Source organism: Pteropus alecto, unplaced genomic scaffold (genome assembly GCF_000325575.1).
Source record: "Pteropus alecto unplaced genomic scaffold, ASM32557v1 scaffold7, whole genome shotgun sequence".
NCBI lineage: Eukaryota > Metazoa > Chordata > Mammalia > Chiroptera > Pteropodidae > Pteropus > Pteropus alecto.
In genome coordinates this window covers 24,769,898-24,785,103 of record NW_006494614.1, presented here as the reverse complement: position 1 = coordinate 24,785,103, position 15,206 = coordinate 24,769,898, and the positions used below count along the sequence as shown (strand labels likewise).

The following is a 15,206-nucleotide window of genomic DNA, read 5'->3' as shown; positions in this document are numbered from 1 at the left end:
GGTGAAATTCAAACTGAGAACCTGGTGGAACAAGGCATGCCATAGCAGAAGAATGTCCTAGCAAATAAATGGATTTGTGCAAAGGCCCTGAGGCTGAAAAGACTTTGGAATTTTTAAATAACTACAAAATCTCTGTTAGGCTGAGACATGATGAACAAGGTGAGTTTGTGACATAAGATAAAGCCAGAGAGTAAAGCAAGGACCATATGAAGATTCTATAAGCAAAAGTAAAGGTAATGCGATGTGTAAGCAGGGAAGTCTGTGAAACCGTTTATGTTTTTAAAACATTTCTTATTACTGTGTGAAGAATAAATTGGGAAAGAGCACAGACGGGGAGTAGGATAGATACTTAACAGCATGAGGCCAATAGAGTGGCATATTCCATCCACCTAATAATGAAAAAATAATCTAATCTCTCTATATAAAACAAAACTGAGAATCTTCTTTAGTATATTTATTTATTTTATATTTATATATATATTTATTTATATTATATTTAGAGATATGAGTGATCAGTTACGTATTTATATATTAAGTAATATATTAAATTGAAAATAATTCACCTTTCACATTTTTACTTACTTATATAAAGATATCTTTGTCACAATATGAACATTGGATATACAAGCTGTGTTTTTTTCTCTATTACAAAAACTTTGTAAATCAAACATATCTGATTTATATTGATTTTGAATTTAGCACTGAGAGAAAACACTTACATGTTCTGTAATATTGTTAAGCATCACAAATAAAATTATAAGATAAATTGTGTTTTTTTTTTTTAGTTGGAAATTAGATGACTCATCATGTAGGAAAATGACTCCATGATGATTGGGTAGTTTATAATTTGAATTGTAAGTTAGGCATTATGATGTGTTTCCTGTCACAAAATGTGGTCTAGCATTAGATTATGTATTCTTATCTTGAGCTCAATTAAGCAACAAAGTGCTGAGTTCACTTAATGAATAAAATTCAAGAAACAGCAGCTGAATTTTTCCCAAATTATGGTGTTTTTTGTTTGTTTGTTTGTTTTTACTGTGCTGTATTTCTATCATGTACAAAACATTCAATTTCGTAACCTGCTCATTATAAACTACGTAGCCCTGAAGTTCTCCCATTTTTACAATTATACACTCCTTTGAATTGTATTTTACAAGCTCTATTTTATTCTAAAGTAAAAGGTTGATAATAGACATGGGTAGTCATGAAAACATGCCTTCCTGAAGGAAACAAGGTCCAGGGAAAACAGAGAGCTTTAATTAAAAATAATTAAATCTATTGAACCCTAAATCCCTGAATCAGGTTGACACGAGAATGTGTAGTATTTATGTACTGTTGATTTTGAAAGAAGGTATTGTTTTCTTAGAAATTTGTGTATATAGCTACCCAATGGTTTTATAGGCAAATGTCTTCCTTCATGGACAGTCATCAATATTTAATCACCCTCATTGTATGCTAAGTGCACTAGATACAGTGTAGTTGGGAAATGTCCAAAAGAATTGACCTAGCACATGACTTCAAACATTTTTACTTTTGTAGAAATGGTAACTTTTTGCACATATACAATATCGATGTATGTAATTATTTGTTTGCTACTTTCTTTCTCATTAAGTTATAAGCCCCATGAAAGCAGTGGATATGATTCTTTTTATAGACCACTGAAACCCCAGATCAAAGCATTATGCTTGACACAAAATGGACATCACGAAATGATCTGGATGCTTAAGAAAAGGAATATGGAGAATCTAAAGTGAAAAGAACATTTAAAAAATACATTTTACAAAGCATTGTGTAGAAACACATGAGCTACTAAGAAATCAGTTAATGGGGTTGTTATTTAAAATATGAAATGATAATAAATGCAGATAAAAATTCTTTATTACAGAAACAAAGGCTATAGTATAGAATCAATTTTTTAGTTCAAACTATCATGGAACCAAAACAATGTGAGATACACAAAGAGATAAATATATCAAACAATACAGGTAGACACTTAAAAAATAAGAAAATAATATATTAACAGAACATTAAAAAAATCCAAATAATACTGGGGTAATATTTTATATAGATTTCAGTGAAGAAAAAGCGAAAATTACTCCTAACATCCTAATGTAAGGCATATGTGCTTAGATTAGAAATGTATGTCATATACACTCTAGAACTGAATTAAGACATTCATCTCCATGCATGTGTGTTCAAATGTCTCTACTTAAGGAATTTCTTCAATTATTGTTCATATAGACATTTAGCACAAATTAAAGTTTGCCACTGATATTCTTGGACCTACAGTAGGTAATAGTACATACTATCAGCAATATCAGCAACATTCCAGACTTCAATGAATAGTGACCTTCAACCACAGAAGCTCTTCATAGTACATGGAGTTCTGTGTGCCTTACAGCTGACTAAAAGCAGTAAAATAATGAGAGAAGTAATTTGACTGAGTATCAACAACAGATGAAGTAATAATGACGGTTAGATTATCTTTGAGTTGGCACTGTGTTGTCAGATGCATCCCTCACCAGTTTGGTTATTTGGGGAAAAAAAATAAGAAAAATGTTCTCGGCTAAATAATGGACTCCATGTCCTAATGTCTCCTAATCACTGGTACCTGCAAATATGTTACTTTACATGGCACAAAGGGGCTCTGTAGATGTGATTACATTACAAATTTTGCTGTTGGGAGATTTTTCAGAATTACCTGGTGAACTCAACCATAATCATTAGAGTCCTTATGAGAGAGGGTTAGAAGGGTCATAATAGAATCAGAAGATGATCTGTGATGACAAAAACAGAGATCAGAGTGAGAGAGACATTTGAAGTTGTTACACTGTGCACTTTGAAGATTAAGAAGGAATTAAAAGTTGAAGATTGTAGGTGGCTAATATAAGCTGGAAAATACAAGAAAACAGGTTCTCCTTCAGAGCCCCCAGAAGAAATGAAGCTATGCTGACACATTTTGGACTTCAGACCTCCAGAATTATAAGAGGAAAAAATTGTGTGCCTGTGTGTGTTTTTAGCAACTAAGTTTATCATAATTTGTGACAGCAGCAGTAGGAAACTAATACAGGGGAAAAAGTTTCTGTAAAATTGCTGTGGAAGATACAATAGGAAAACTGATTCTAAATCATTCTATCTTCAGGGCCCAACTACCATGCCATGAGGTTTTCCAGTTAATGGACAGCAGAACAGCAAAAATTGGGAGAACAGTTTCTCAGCTCAGAGTAAATAAAAAATACAACAAAGGTACAGGCCTAGTTTTAGAACATTAAATAATCATAAATACAAAAAAGATTGAATATAAGCTTTATAAGTGGTCAAACTGAGACCTGGACAAGGTAAGTCATTTGTTCAAAGTCACAAAATGGTATTCTCCTGACTCAGAAGAATATTTTTAATATACTATAACTTTCTCTAAAACTATTTTAAATTAGTACATTTTTATAACACGATGTATATTTTGCCAATATGAAGCATCAAAAGGATATCAAATAAATGAATTATCTTAATGAGCATTAGCTAGAAAGAGTATATTGTGGGGGATGAATTTTGAATTACTAGCAAGTGTAATACAAAGAGAATGATGGTCCTACTCTGAATGGCATCATTAAGTTTATGTGGAAGTACTCAGGTAATATTTTTTTTTGTTTAAGTTTTCTAAGATTTTACTATGAAAATTGTCTCAATCCATGAATGTTTTCTATACTGTAGCTCTGCCATTCCTCAGTCCATTTCTTGTCTCCTGGAACTCCAGAGAGGGTCTAAATCAGTCTGGTTGCCACCCAATCCATCTGCTCAGAGTCTAACATGCCAAAGAGCATAAGACATCACACTTTCCTGCAACTTTGCTCTTAGTATCTGATAAAGAGCAAAACCAGGGCCCTCCAAATTGGTGCCATGATCTGAGGGTCTATGTGGCTTGTAAACTTATGAACAGGAGAAAGGGACCAAAACATTTTCCTTGCACAGCTTGAATTATGTTTATTTTAGAGATGCAAGAAGAGCCAATGTATATTACATTTACTTTAATATCTGGAACTACAAAACTATATTTATTCATTTAATCAATAAATATTTATTGGCCAAACCCAATATTAATAGCCTGTACAATATGATAATCAAAACAGACATGGTCCCTGACCTCCTGTAGCTTTCACTCTAAGATGGGAGACAGTTAAGAAACAGGTGAGTGGACACATAAATACATAGTGACAAGTTAGGAAAACAACTGAGAAAAATGTTAGGAAGGAATGGATGGGGTTGGAGGCCTACTCTAGCTTGGATGATCAGAAAGAACTACTCTGAGAGAAAGATATTGAGTTGATATCTAAGATGGAAAGAAGAAACAAGTAGTCAGAATGTCAAGTAAGATATTTCATACAAAGGGACTAACATCTACAAAGGCCTGGAGAGGAAGGAGATAGGCATAGTAAAGGATCTGTGTGACAGAAGAAAGAGTGAAAAATTATGTGAGCAAAGACCAGAGAGTGGGAGAGGTAAGTTCCTAAGGGACTATTGGAGGAAAAGAAAATCAATTGAGATATATTCTAAATTCAACATTGGTCTAAAGAATACAAATTAATAGAATTATGAGTATCATGAAGGAACTGAAAGAAGTAGATGGAGAGAGGAGAAAGAGCAAAACAATAAAAAAGGAAGGATCTGGGCAGTAGAATGTTAGAGATAGGTCTTATAAGCCATGTTCACATTTTTCTCTCAAACTAAGAGCAATGGAAAGACATAGAAAGGATTTGAGAAGTGAAGTGACACAATCAGGTATGTATTTTTAAACGTTAACTTTGGCTCTGGAAGAGGTGGTATTAAAATTCTAGGTGAGAGGGTGAGAAACTAATGTTTTAACTGAGGTGTTGGCCATGGGGACAGACAAAAGTTAGAGGAGTAAGATGAAAAAGAATTTGTGTCAGAGTTTCTTGCATGAGTAATTGAGAGGATGTTACATGTCTAAAAGGTTGAAATGTGCAAGAAAACAAGTCAAATGAATACAAGTTAAAATCTTTGGATAGTGCCTGAGAGCTATCCAAAAAGATGTATCAAGTTAAATACACATGTCTAATTGGCAAATATAATTTAGTGAAATCTCAAAAGATAAAGAAAAAAAAGGAAGTTGAAACTACACTTTGGATTTAGATATGCCACAAAGAGAATATAGAATTAAACAAAAGCAGGATTTAGATCCAGGCCCTGGGACCCACAGTGTTTAATATTTTCATAGATGAAACATTAGAATAAGTGAAACCCCAAAATGACACCCAGAAGAGCTGCTATTGGAGTATGAGAAAATGTCAGAAAGTGTAAGTTCTTAGAACTCCAAATGAGAAAAAAAATGTTGTAAGCAGAAATGTGTGGTCAACAGAGTTAACTGCTGCTGAGGAAAATTTTAATTGAATAGGAGAATTTAGAGAAAATAAGAGAAAGAAGTATTAAGATTTTAGATGGATTTAAAAAAAGCATATATAAAAGCATAATGATATTTAATGACTACAGTCCTCTGTATGGTTATAGCATATGGGATGGTAAAATAGGACTAGAGGAAAGAAAAACTGGGAAATGAGCTGGAGATATAGCTAGGAGCTCATGTGCTGATATGGTGGCTTTTCTAAATTTCAAATATGATAAAGCTGTTAAAGTTGGAATGTGTGACAATCATATTTATATTTTAGAAAGTCTGCTCTGATTATTTTGATAGCATTTTGGAAAATTATCTGCAGTGAGAAAGGGGAGTTCTAAGCCAATTTTAGTAAATCAGGTGAGTAGTTAAAATGACACAAAATAAGTCAAATGTGAGGAAATAAAAGGAGAGCTCAGATTAAAGAGTTGACATTTCTGGATGTGTCGAAGGACTAGATGGAAAGACTAAGGCATAGGTTAACATTTATGAAAGACTTAAATCATTTATGAAAATGACAAAAGAAAAAGAAGATAAGGCATAGGAATCAGGGCTGTCAAGTATGTGTCTTGCATCTTTAACTTGGTAGAGCATCACCACTCACCAAGATGGGAAAGTAGAGGAAAATACTGTTCACTCATTTATTGAGCCACCACTGTGTTTTTTGAGCTGCCACAATGTTCAAGGTACTGGGGATACAATAGTGAATAAAACAGATAAAATTGCTAACCTCATGTTTACATATGACAGGCAAGAAGAGAAGTATCATTTTGTTTGTCTTGAATTGGTAAAATAATGTCTTATTTTGGTAAAATCTCAAATAAATGTCTCTTTGAGAGAGATTTGGAGATGGAGGATTTCCCTTACACAGTTCAAAATTTTGCCATGCCATTTTTTGTGGAATAATTGCAAGGAAATCAACTTTAAACAAGTTGTTAACAAATGAAGAGAAAAAAAAACTGCAGTTATTATATGGAATAATCCAAATATATTATAGCTACAACTGAAATAATATCTGCCTTAAATATACATTGGATTCCATCTGCCTTGTCTACCTACACAAACAGGCAAATGACCAATAATGATGAACCTGAGATACTCCAGCTTCATTCATGACATTCATGAAGGAACATACTTCAACTATAAGCTCTCCCCCATTGCATTTCACTATCATCCTGGTTATTGATATTTATCTTAGTCTCTCATTTTATTTCTGGTTCTGTCCATAAGGCATTGTGTTGACATTTTCTTTCTCTTTCGTTCTCATTGTTTTGCCTCTTACACAGTTTGAATCAGTTTCACCGTTTCAGCTCTTACTGTTTTACAATGTCCTATTATTTTCTTTTTAAGACCAAACCTCAAGAATTCCAAGTTCCATTGTCTTTAATCCTTAGCTAAGGAGACTTCAGGCAAGTAGTGTCTATATAAATCACTAAACACATTTTCTTCTTAACTCCAGCACTGGTCAAATATTTATTAGCATAGTTGGTTTCATTTGACATCCCTAACTGAGTCATGATAAAGAGAATTTGGAAAGAGACCAAAGAGGGGTAATAAAAATGATTAACAACTGGAGAAATGAGACCTAGGAGAAAAGGCTAAAGAAACGGGGGTTAGTAACACCTAGAGACATGAATGTTAGAGCGAGGGGCAGAGACTTAAGCACTATAAATAGTGAAGAGGCTCTTGTAGTGATGGAGAGCAAATGTTCTTTCTAGGAAGTAACAATGGGGATAGAATTTATAGCAAGGTGTTTGGCCTAGGAAAGGACATCTTGATTTAATGGATTGTGAGAGTTAGTTCTCTTCTTTGTAATTTCTTAGTGAGGCTATGATCTTTTTCTCATCAAGGGCATACATCTTTATTGACAATTTTCCCACAATGTGGAAGTAAAGATATCTAAAATATTGGAAACTCTAAGAGCATATTATAAAAGATTTTCATAGCCTAGGTATCTATAAATACATATAGTATTTCACTAAATAGAAGTGGTTAGACAATTGGTATGGGGAAGAAAATATTCTCTCAATAAAAAATAATGTTTGACCATTTTTATTTTAAATTTCTTGGGCTTCAAATCATCTTGAAGCTATTACTACACTAGGAAGACCATGAACTTTATGATTTTTAAAATGTCTCTCATGCATTCTTAACCTTAGGGAAAAATTCACTTGGTATCACATAGCAGAATGTTTGAAAGGAGGCAACAAAGGACACTGTAAACCTAAGAAGTGTCTTTTTCCTTCTATAAGATAGTGAAACTACATTTGACACTTTTTTTTTGTCTTGATCATTGGTTTAAAATGTAGGAGTTTTTGTTGTATTTAGTGTCTACATTAAAAGAAAACATATCATTATGTTTGCAATCTCAGGTACTGTCTTAGTACCACATATTTTAAATACCTAAGCTGCCATTTGTGCATTTAGAAGCACAGGATAATATATCAAATATTTCACTTACTGATTTTGAAACTTACTATTTATTCTATATTCAATGTATTCATTTATATTGGTGCAATTTCTAAACACAGAATTATAGCTATTTCAAGTTTTTGTAGCAGATCAATTAATATCTTTATTTTCTTTATAACATATTCTATAGGGTCATTATATTAATTTTATGATACCAAGCTATACATTCAAAGTAACAAAACAATACCGAAAGAAATACCATGCAAAATTATTCACAAAAAGTCTGTACGATAATGTTACCAGTTTATTTTTGTAGTGTTACTACCATGTAGCAAAACTGGCATTAATCTGTTAAGACTGTTAGTCTAGTTACACAAAAGTTCTACCACTGAAGTGTAAGAAACAAGTAAGAATCTTTTCCCTTTTAAGGATTTAACAAAAATGTTAATAAAATGTAATTTTATAAATCACTCCAATGCTTAACAATATCATATTCAGAGAAAAATTCTCCCCAATATTGCAAATGAAAAATGGCAAGACCTGTTGACCAATTCAAAGAGTCTTTCAAATAAATTCTTGATGAATATTGTTAAATGAATCCTTGGTATTCACATACATTTTCCTCAGATGGTAAAATGCCTGATTTTTTAGTTACACTTTTTGATATGAGTATTCACTTGTTAAGTGTAGTTCTCTTAGAAGCTCTCAGATTCTTTATGTTCTTTATGAACAGACTTAAGTAAGAGAATAATAAGAAGAAAACTAAGGAGACGTTAAATTCATTGGAAAAATGTGTATTAAGTGCTTAATATGTAATTACTGGGTTAGTTGATGAGAGTAAAACAATGAAAAGAAAAATACTACTCAGGCCTTAAAAGAGTGTACACAGGTTGGGAAAATAAAGCATGCAAATTAAGCAATCTGTTAGTTACATAACATTTACTGAACACCTACTGTCTGTAAGGTATTGTAATAGAGAAATCGCTTCCATTTTCTCATTGAATCTTTATAATAACATTCAAGAATACCCAGCAACCCAGTCCTGTCACTGGGTCGATATGGGGGAAAAAACCTAAGTATAAATTGAACTTATCTAGTTAGTGAAAGGTTGCCCTTTTTTTCTCTTCGCTAATTTTTGATGATTTTTATTACTTAATTAATAAAGGAGACTGTATGATCTTCTAAGGAGAGCCCAGGCTCTGTGCTCAAATCTCTGCTTGAAAACCAGGTCTGCTAATTATTGGCTTTATGATCTTGCAAAAAATTTAGGTTTTTCCCCCCGTATCTGCCCAATGACAGGACTGGGTTGCTGGGTATTCTTGAATGTTCCTTCCGTTTCTGGAATTTAGATATTCTACACATCTATGATTTTCATATGGACTGGACTGATTGATGTGGTATTTCTTGAGGAGGCAGAGCCAAGCTGATTTTTGAAGCATAGCAGGTACTAGAACTGGGTGAAGAAAGGCCATGGCAGTTCTGTGTGGTTCAGGTGGGGAAAGAATACAACTTCAGCAGCAAGAAGGGGCAGGGAGAGGTACACTTAACTTGGTTAGCATGTATTTATTGGAGCAGGAGCTGATATAGTTAGCTAGTAATGTGCAGTCACAGTTAGGAAAACTTTGAAAGCAAAGATGAGGAGTCCTAAAATCAAGCTAAAAATATGAATAAGGTGTTTGGTATTCATGTAGTGATCAATAGATATTATAGGCTTCAAAAGCAGTCTACAGGAAAATAGAGAATATTTGGGCCAATTATTCTTGTTGAGAGCATGCTAAATTGAGTAGAAGGAAGAAGAGGAATGAGTATAAGATCCTTATATTTCATGTACAGAAATCAATAGTACCTCAGGGTTATTCCTCAGAAATCCCTTCTCTGCATTCTGATATAGTTGTGTGTTTATATCTTGCTCAATTTACACACACATACACACACACACACACACACACACACACACACATAAACATAACTGACTTTTCTCCCAGATTCTATTTCTGAAATTTTTTGTCTAAGTCAGATGTGATATCTAACTAATATTTATTGTTCATGCCTCCCAAACTCCCCAATTGCTTCAGATCACTATATTTTCAATGGTCCCTTTCACTGTTGATACTGTCTTTTCTTTAGCCTTCTTCACACACCTTCAGGTGATATGTAAACTTAACCCACCCTAGTCACTATGAAAAGTCTAACCTCTGGTGTATTCACAATTGCCTTCTATTAATCATGCTTTGCTCTTTATTCTCATTGACAGAGATCCTTGAATAAATAGTTGTGATTGTAACTATGCCTAATCATGTGCCATCCTAATAGGCGTGTCATTTCAAACTGACAATTGATGATGATAGGAGGCAATTGAATATTTTCCAATACTAAGATCAATGGATGTCATGTCTTAACCATAACATACATACGATTACCTCATATTTAAATACAATTGTTTGAGAACTTCTTATTTTAAATTTGACAATTTGCAAGTTATATGTCACATGTATCTAAGAAAAATAGTTGTTGAATGCAGTTTTGTATTTTATATGCATTTAAGAAAAATACTTTATTAGCTACAAATATTTGACATGATATCTTGCTTTGCACAGATGAATTTTCTTAAAACTATGTCTTTTTTTATTATTATTTTCCTAGATTTTTAAAGTAGGGTGTAGGATTCTTAGATAATGACAATAGCATGCCACTCTCAATAAACTGCTTTTAAAGGAGATGAGCTCTCTTTTCTCTCTTGAGATACTCATAACATAATGCAAAAGGTGTCAAAAATAATTAAGATGAATGGTTTTCTATCCAACAAAATAAAATTTATCTTTTGGAATTTTGACATTTTTCCTATGCTGTGCATAATTCTAATAAGAGCAAATCAAGTGTGCATCTGCTCAACGAGAGTGGAAAGAATCTTTTATATGGCATTTAGAATAATTAGTTGGTAGAATAATGTAAGGATTTTAAATCATTAACAGCCCCTGTGTTCCAACTGTTATACAAACAAGGTTAGAGCTTATGGCCCTAGATACTGACAATTTAATAATCTTACTAAATGCAAAGAATTTCTGTCACTTTCATGAGTACAAAACTAAATTCCTCTGAAAAATAATGTTGTTGAGTAACAAGAAAAAATTTTATAATTTACATTATGCACTTCATCTACTTAGGAGCTGAGGAAATCATACATATCTCTAGCAGCTTCAATAAAAATGACCTAGATACTTCCAGAGAATAAATTATTCTATTGACTGGAATTAGTTCTATTATCAATATTTTATTTATTGATTCGTTTTCTGAAAATGGTTCCCTGTAACCAGAGTTTCCTAAGATTTAGATTTAGCCATATCATTTACTCATTCATCCAAATGCCCCCAAAAATTAGTTGTTATACATAACTGCATTTTTTCAAAGGGTACGTGATGGCATGTGTTAAATATAGGAGTACTATCTTGATGATTACAAAGTTGATGATTTTTTTACTCATTTTCAAAATGCATCATTAATGCCCTCATGTACTGAAAAGTTGATAATAATATCCGAAAAGTTTGCATGTCCTTGAAACTATTCTAAACCTGTGGTATCACACTAGTCTGATGTTATTCCACCTTCTCCAAAAATCTAACAATATGTCCCCGAGGACATATCCTGAGCTAAATCCTGAGAAGGCAATGTTTTTCAGCCAAGCAGTTAAGGCAGCCAGATTGTTCTCTGATTTTCTGAATTTCATTTCAAACGATCTCAGGTGTCATTTATAGAAATTACTTTCTCAATTTCAAGGAAAAAATGTTAAGTTTTTATCAGTATAGGAAATTGTACCTGGAGTGTCCACCAAATATAACCAATCTTTGACATAGAGCCCCTGATTTATTTTCCCCCAATTGATGAGACTACTCTAATTAGACACATGAACTCACCCAACACTGTCAGCCTATGTAATACATGAGTATAGTCAGAAGAGACATCAAGCGAAGGCCCTGACAGGATGGTAACTATACTCTTTCAGCTTTCTGGGATCATACCAAATCTTTGTTATAAATGATACAATAGTGTGGGTTTGAGCCCCGATTACTACATAGAGAATTTAAGATGTCAGCAGCATGACTAATAGTGAAAAGTAATTGAATTTCACTTTCTGATTTCATTGTAAAATAATATAAAATATCATATAGTAGTGTAAAAAACACTCTTACTAATATGTTGTTCTTTATCATAGCAAGTGTTTTAACAATTAACAATAGGTGTACTACAGAGTTTGATGTCAAATTTGAGTTGGGTACCAGTTACTAATTAGCTATGTGACCTTGGGAAACATATTATTTTCTCTTCTCATTTTCTTGGTTTAACTATGTCAGAGTGATGGAAGGATGACATGGCCTAATGCTTGTAAAGTGCTCTAGCACAATGTCTGGCATTTCTGAGGCTCTCAGCTAATCTTAGCTAGTATCATCATTATATACATTAGATTTTCTTCATAATTGACTTTTGAAGCCTTCTATCTTCTGGCCTATAATTCTCCATTCCTGATATATACTGTTTCAAATTTCTGAGACTTTTAGGGCAGAAGGATTTTGTTATTATTAAATTTGTCACAAGAGTGATACAGTAAATATAATTAAATTCATCTCCTGCACTATACAGGAATGTATAACATATTAACAAAAATTGATTGGTGTAGAACAGTGTAAGCATACTTTTTCTGTAAAAGTCCTGATAGTTAAAACATTCAGGTTTTGTGCCACACAGTCTCTGTTGCAACTATAGAAACCTGATATTGCAATTCAAGCGTAGCCATAGACTGTATACATGAACGAGAATGATCGCATTGGGCTTACAGGCAGTAGTTTGCAAATCCCGGGCTGAGAAAATAACCTGAGGAATGAAAGAAAAATTGTTAAAATTGAGTAATGATCCAAATATTTTATAAGATAATTGCAACAATAGTCACCTTAACAAAACAAGGTAAAATAGCAGATCTTCATTTTTCAAAAAATAGCTTTATTACCAATCAGATTTTTGAGGAAAACAAAAATACATCCTAGGTATTTCAACCAAGAAAAGACTCATACAGGAAATTAGACAGTTTGAAAGGGCTTGGGAAGTGAAAATCAGGTAAAGGGCCACTGACTTTCTAGCAACCCAGGAACAAGAGACTCATAGAAGATAACTGTCAGTGATCTCAGCTGGCTTAGACTTCTAAGAAACAGATGTACAGGAGGATATCAGGGAGCCAAGACAAGAACCTCTTGTCTGCCTTCTGCTGAAATTCACATACCTAGCAGTGATACAGCAGTTGTTTAATTCTTTTCTACTGCTGCCTTTCACATCTTAAAAAAAGGACTTTCCATTAGTAGAATCTAAGCCAGATATCTGCTGCTAAAAGAGTCTAGGAAATTTAATTTCTATGATTCTTATTCCTGAGACACAGATCTTAGAAAATAAAAATGTTGTGGAGTAGAAATAGGTAATAGCAAGCTCAATGTAACCATAGGTAAAGTGAAGACAATGGATTTTAAAGGTAATATTTGCTTTGGAACTGATAAGATAATGGCTTGAGAATTTGAAACCAGACTGTATAAATATTAAAAGTTATTCCAAGTTAGGTAATAGCAAGATGAAATTGTAGTTGAGGATAATACACTTATTTTTACTGAAAGCTAAGAGTATATTTGTCATCACCAGGTAGAACCAATTTTATTTTATACTTAAAATGTTCATTTTTATGAGGAAGATGAACAAACCTCTTTAAAAGAATTACTCCATGTAATAGCCAATAAGAGATTTTTCAAATTAAAAAAAAAAAAAACAACAACAACTAAAATGTAGCTTAAGAGATCAATATATTAAAGAGTGTTTGGAGAGAAGAAGAATGTAGGATTAGTAATCTATTTGGAGATGATCCCAGGAAGCTAAAGTGAGTCAGAGAGGAAGATGAATATGCGATATAAGAGTGCATTTTCAGTTTCACTGCTGTGGGCAACAGGGCCAGACTGTCAAACAGCCTGATGTGTACAGCGTGTTTTGCAAAACTGTCTGCTTGAAAGACTAATTAATCAATAGGCTCTCATCTCCCACTGGTTGAGGGCACTCCCAAGAGCATTAACTCCAGAATCCCCAGAGTAAAGTGCATTTGGGCCAAATAACCATGGCACTGGGGAAGGGGGCAGAGGCAGAAAGATACTGTGTCTGAGATGTCATGCTGTAAATATGAGATAAGCTTGACTTGCACAGAACTGTCCACCATTGTTACTATTGAAATCAGAGGTGAACCAAGGAGATCTGGTTCATAAACAGAGGAGCATGCTACTACTACTTCTTACACTTCTCTAATTCATTCATGGGGAAATACTTCCTATACCTTCTTGAGGTAGCATTGTAGAGGCCTCCTTCAAGGGTCTCTCCTTCAATCATCAATTTCTAGATCTGAAACTGGTTCATGGCTGAAGAAACACAATTATACACTAAAGTATTTGACAGTTAATTTTGTCAATAAATAGATCACAAGTAATATTTCAGTGTAGTTTAAATTTTATTTTTCCTACTGTGTGTAGAATTCAGAAAATTTTCATACGTTTAAAAACATAGCTAATTTTATAACATGTTTCTGTGAATTGTTTATTTGTGGGTTTTGCCCATTTTTTGTCTATCAGGCTTTTGGATTATTCTTGTCACCAAATTATATAAATTCTTTCTAAATTATAGAGAGTACCACTTTGTAATCTATATAGCAAATATATTCTCTTAGTTTGTCATCTTTCTTTTGACTTTGTTGTTACAATACAAATACTTAAAATAAGAGTATTAAATTTATCAGCCTCTTTATTGTATTTGAATTTTGAGACATAGTTTTAAAAGCTTTCCCAATATATTTAATAGTATTTATGCACTTGATCTCTCTCAAACTAAGAGTAGTAAAATCTATTTTTAATGTATTCTGTCACTTCCTCACTGTGTTTCCAGTAGTGTCTGTTTATAGGGAGAATTCTTTTTTTATTTGATCCATAGATCTTCAATATCATTATATATTCACTGTAAAGTATGGCCTTTCACCTGATAAAATCTTACTCTTCTTTCATTTATTTTGGCCTCAATTCTGTCTTGTTTGATAATAAAATTACAATCTATGTTTGTTTTATTATTTCCATTTGCCTGGATACCTTTGCCTACAGACCAACATCTCTGGCCTGGATTCCTTTAATAGTGTCCTAAGTGGTCTTTCATATACCACCATTTGCCCCTACATATTTTTTTCTCAACATAGTAGCTAGAGCAAGTTTGTACAAAGTTGTCATAGTGTCATTCCTCTGTTCAAAGGTGTGCAATGGTTCCTCATATCACTAGGAATAAAACTCAACTTCTTGAAAATGGCCTGCAATGTCATAAATGCTCTCAA

At 33.1% G+C, this 15,206-nt stretch overlaps 1 long non-coding RNA gene across 3 annotated transcripts in view; it reads right to left on the bottom strand.

Annotated features, from left to right (window-relative positions):
- The window catches only part of LOC107196771, a 153,345-nt gene that overhangs the window by 126,522 nt on the left and 11,617 nt on the right, over nt 1-15,206 (bottom strand). The window contains exons 2-3 of one of the 3 annotated variants that reach the window (XR_001518213.2): nt 14,172-14,253; nt 1,994-12,685 (exon numbers count right to left, since the gene is read on the bottom strand). The exons of the other annotated variants lie outside the window; for them this stretch is intronic. This is a non-coding gene — a long non-coding RNA (uncharacterized LOC107196771). Of the gene's footprint in view, nt 1-1,993; nt 12,686-14,171; nt 14,254-15,206 lie in introns of those variants that run through there. 3 annotated transcript variants of the gene reach the window in all.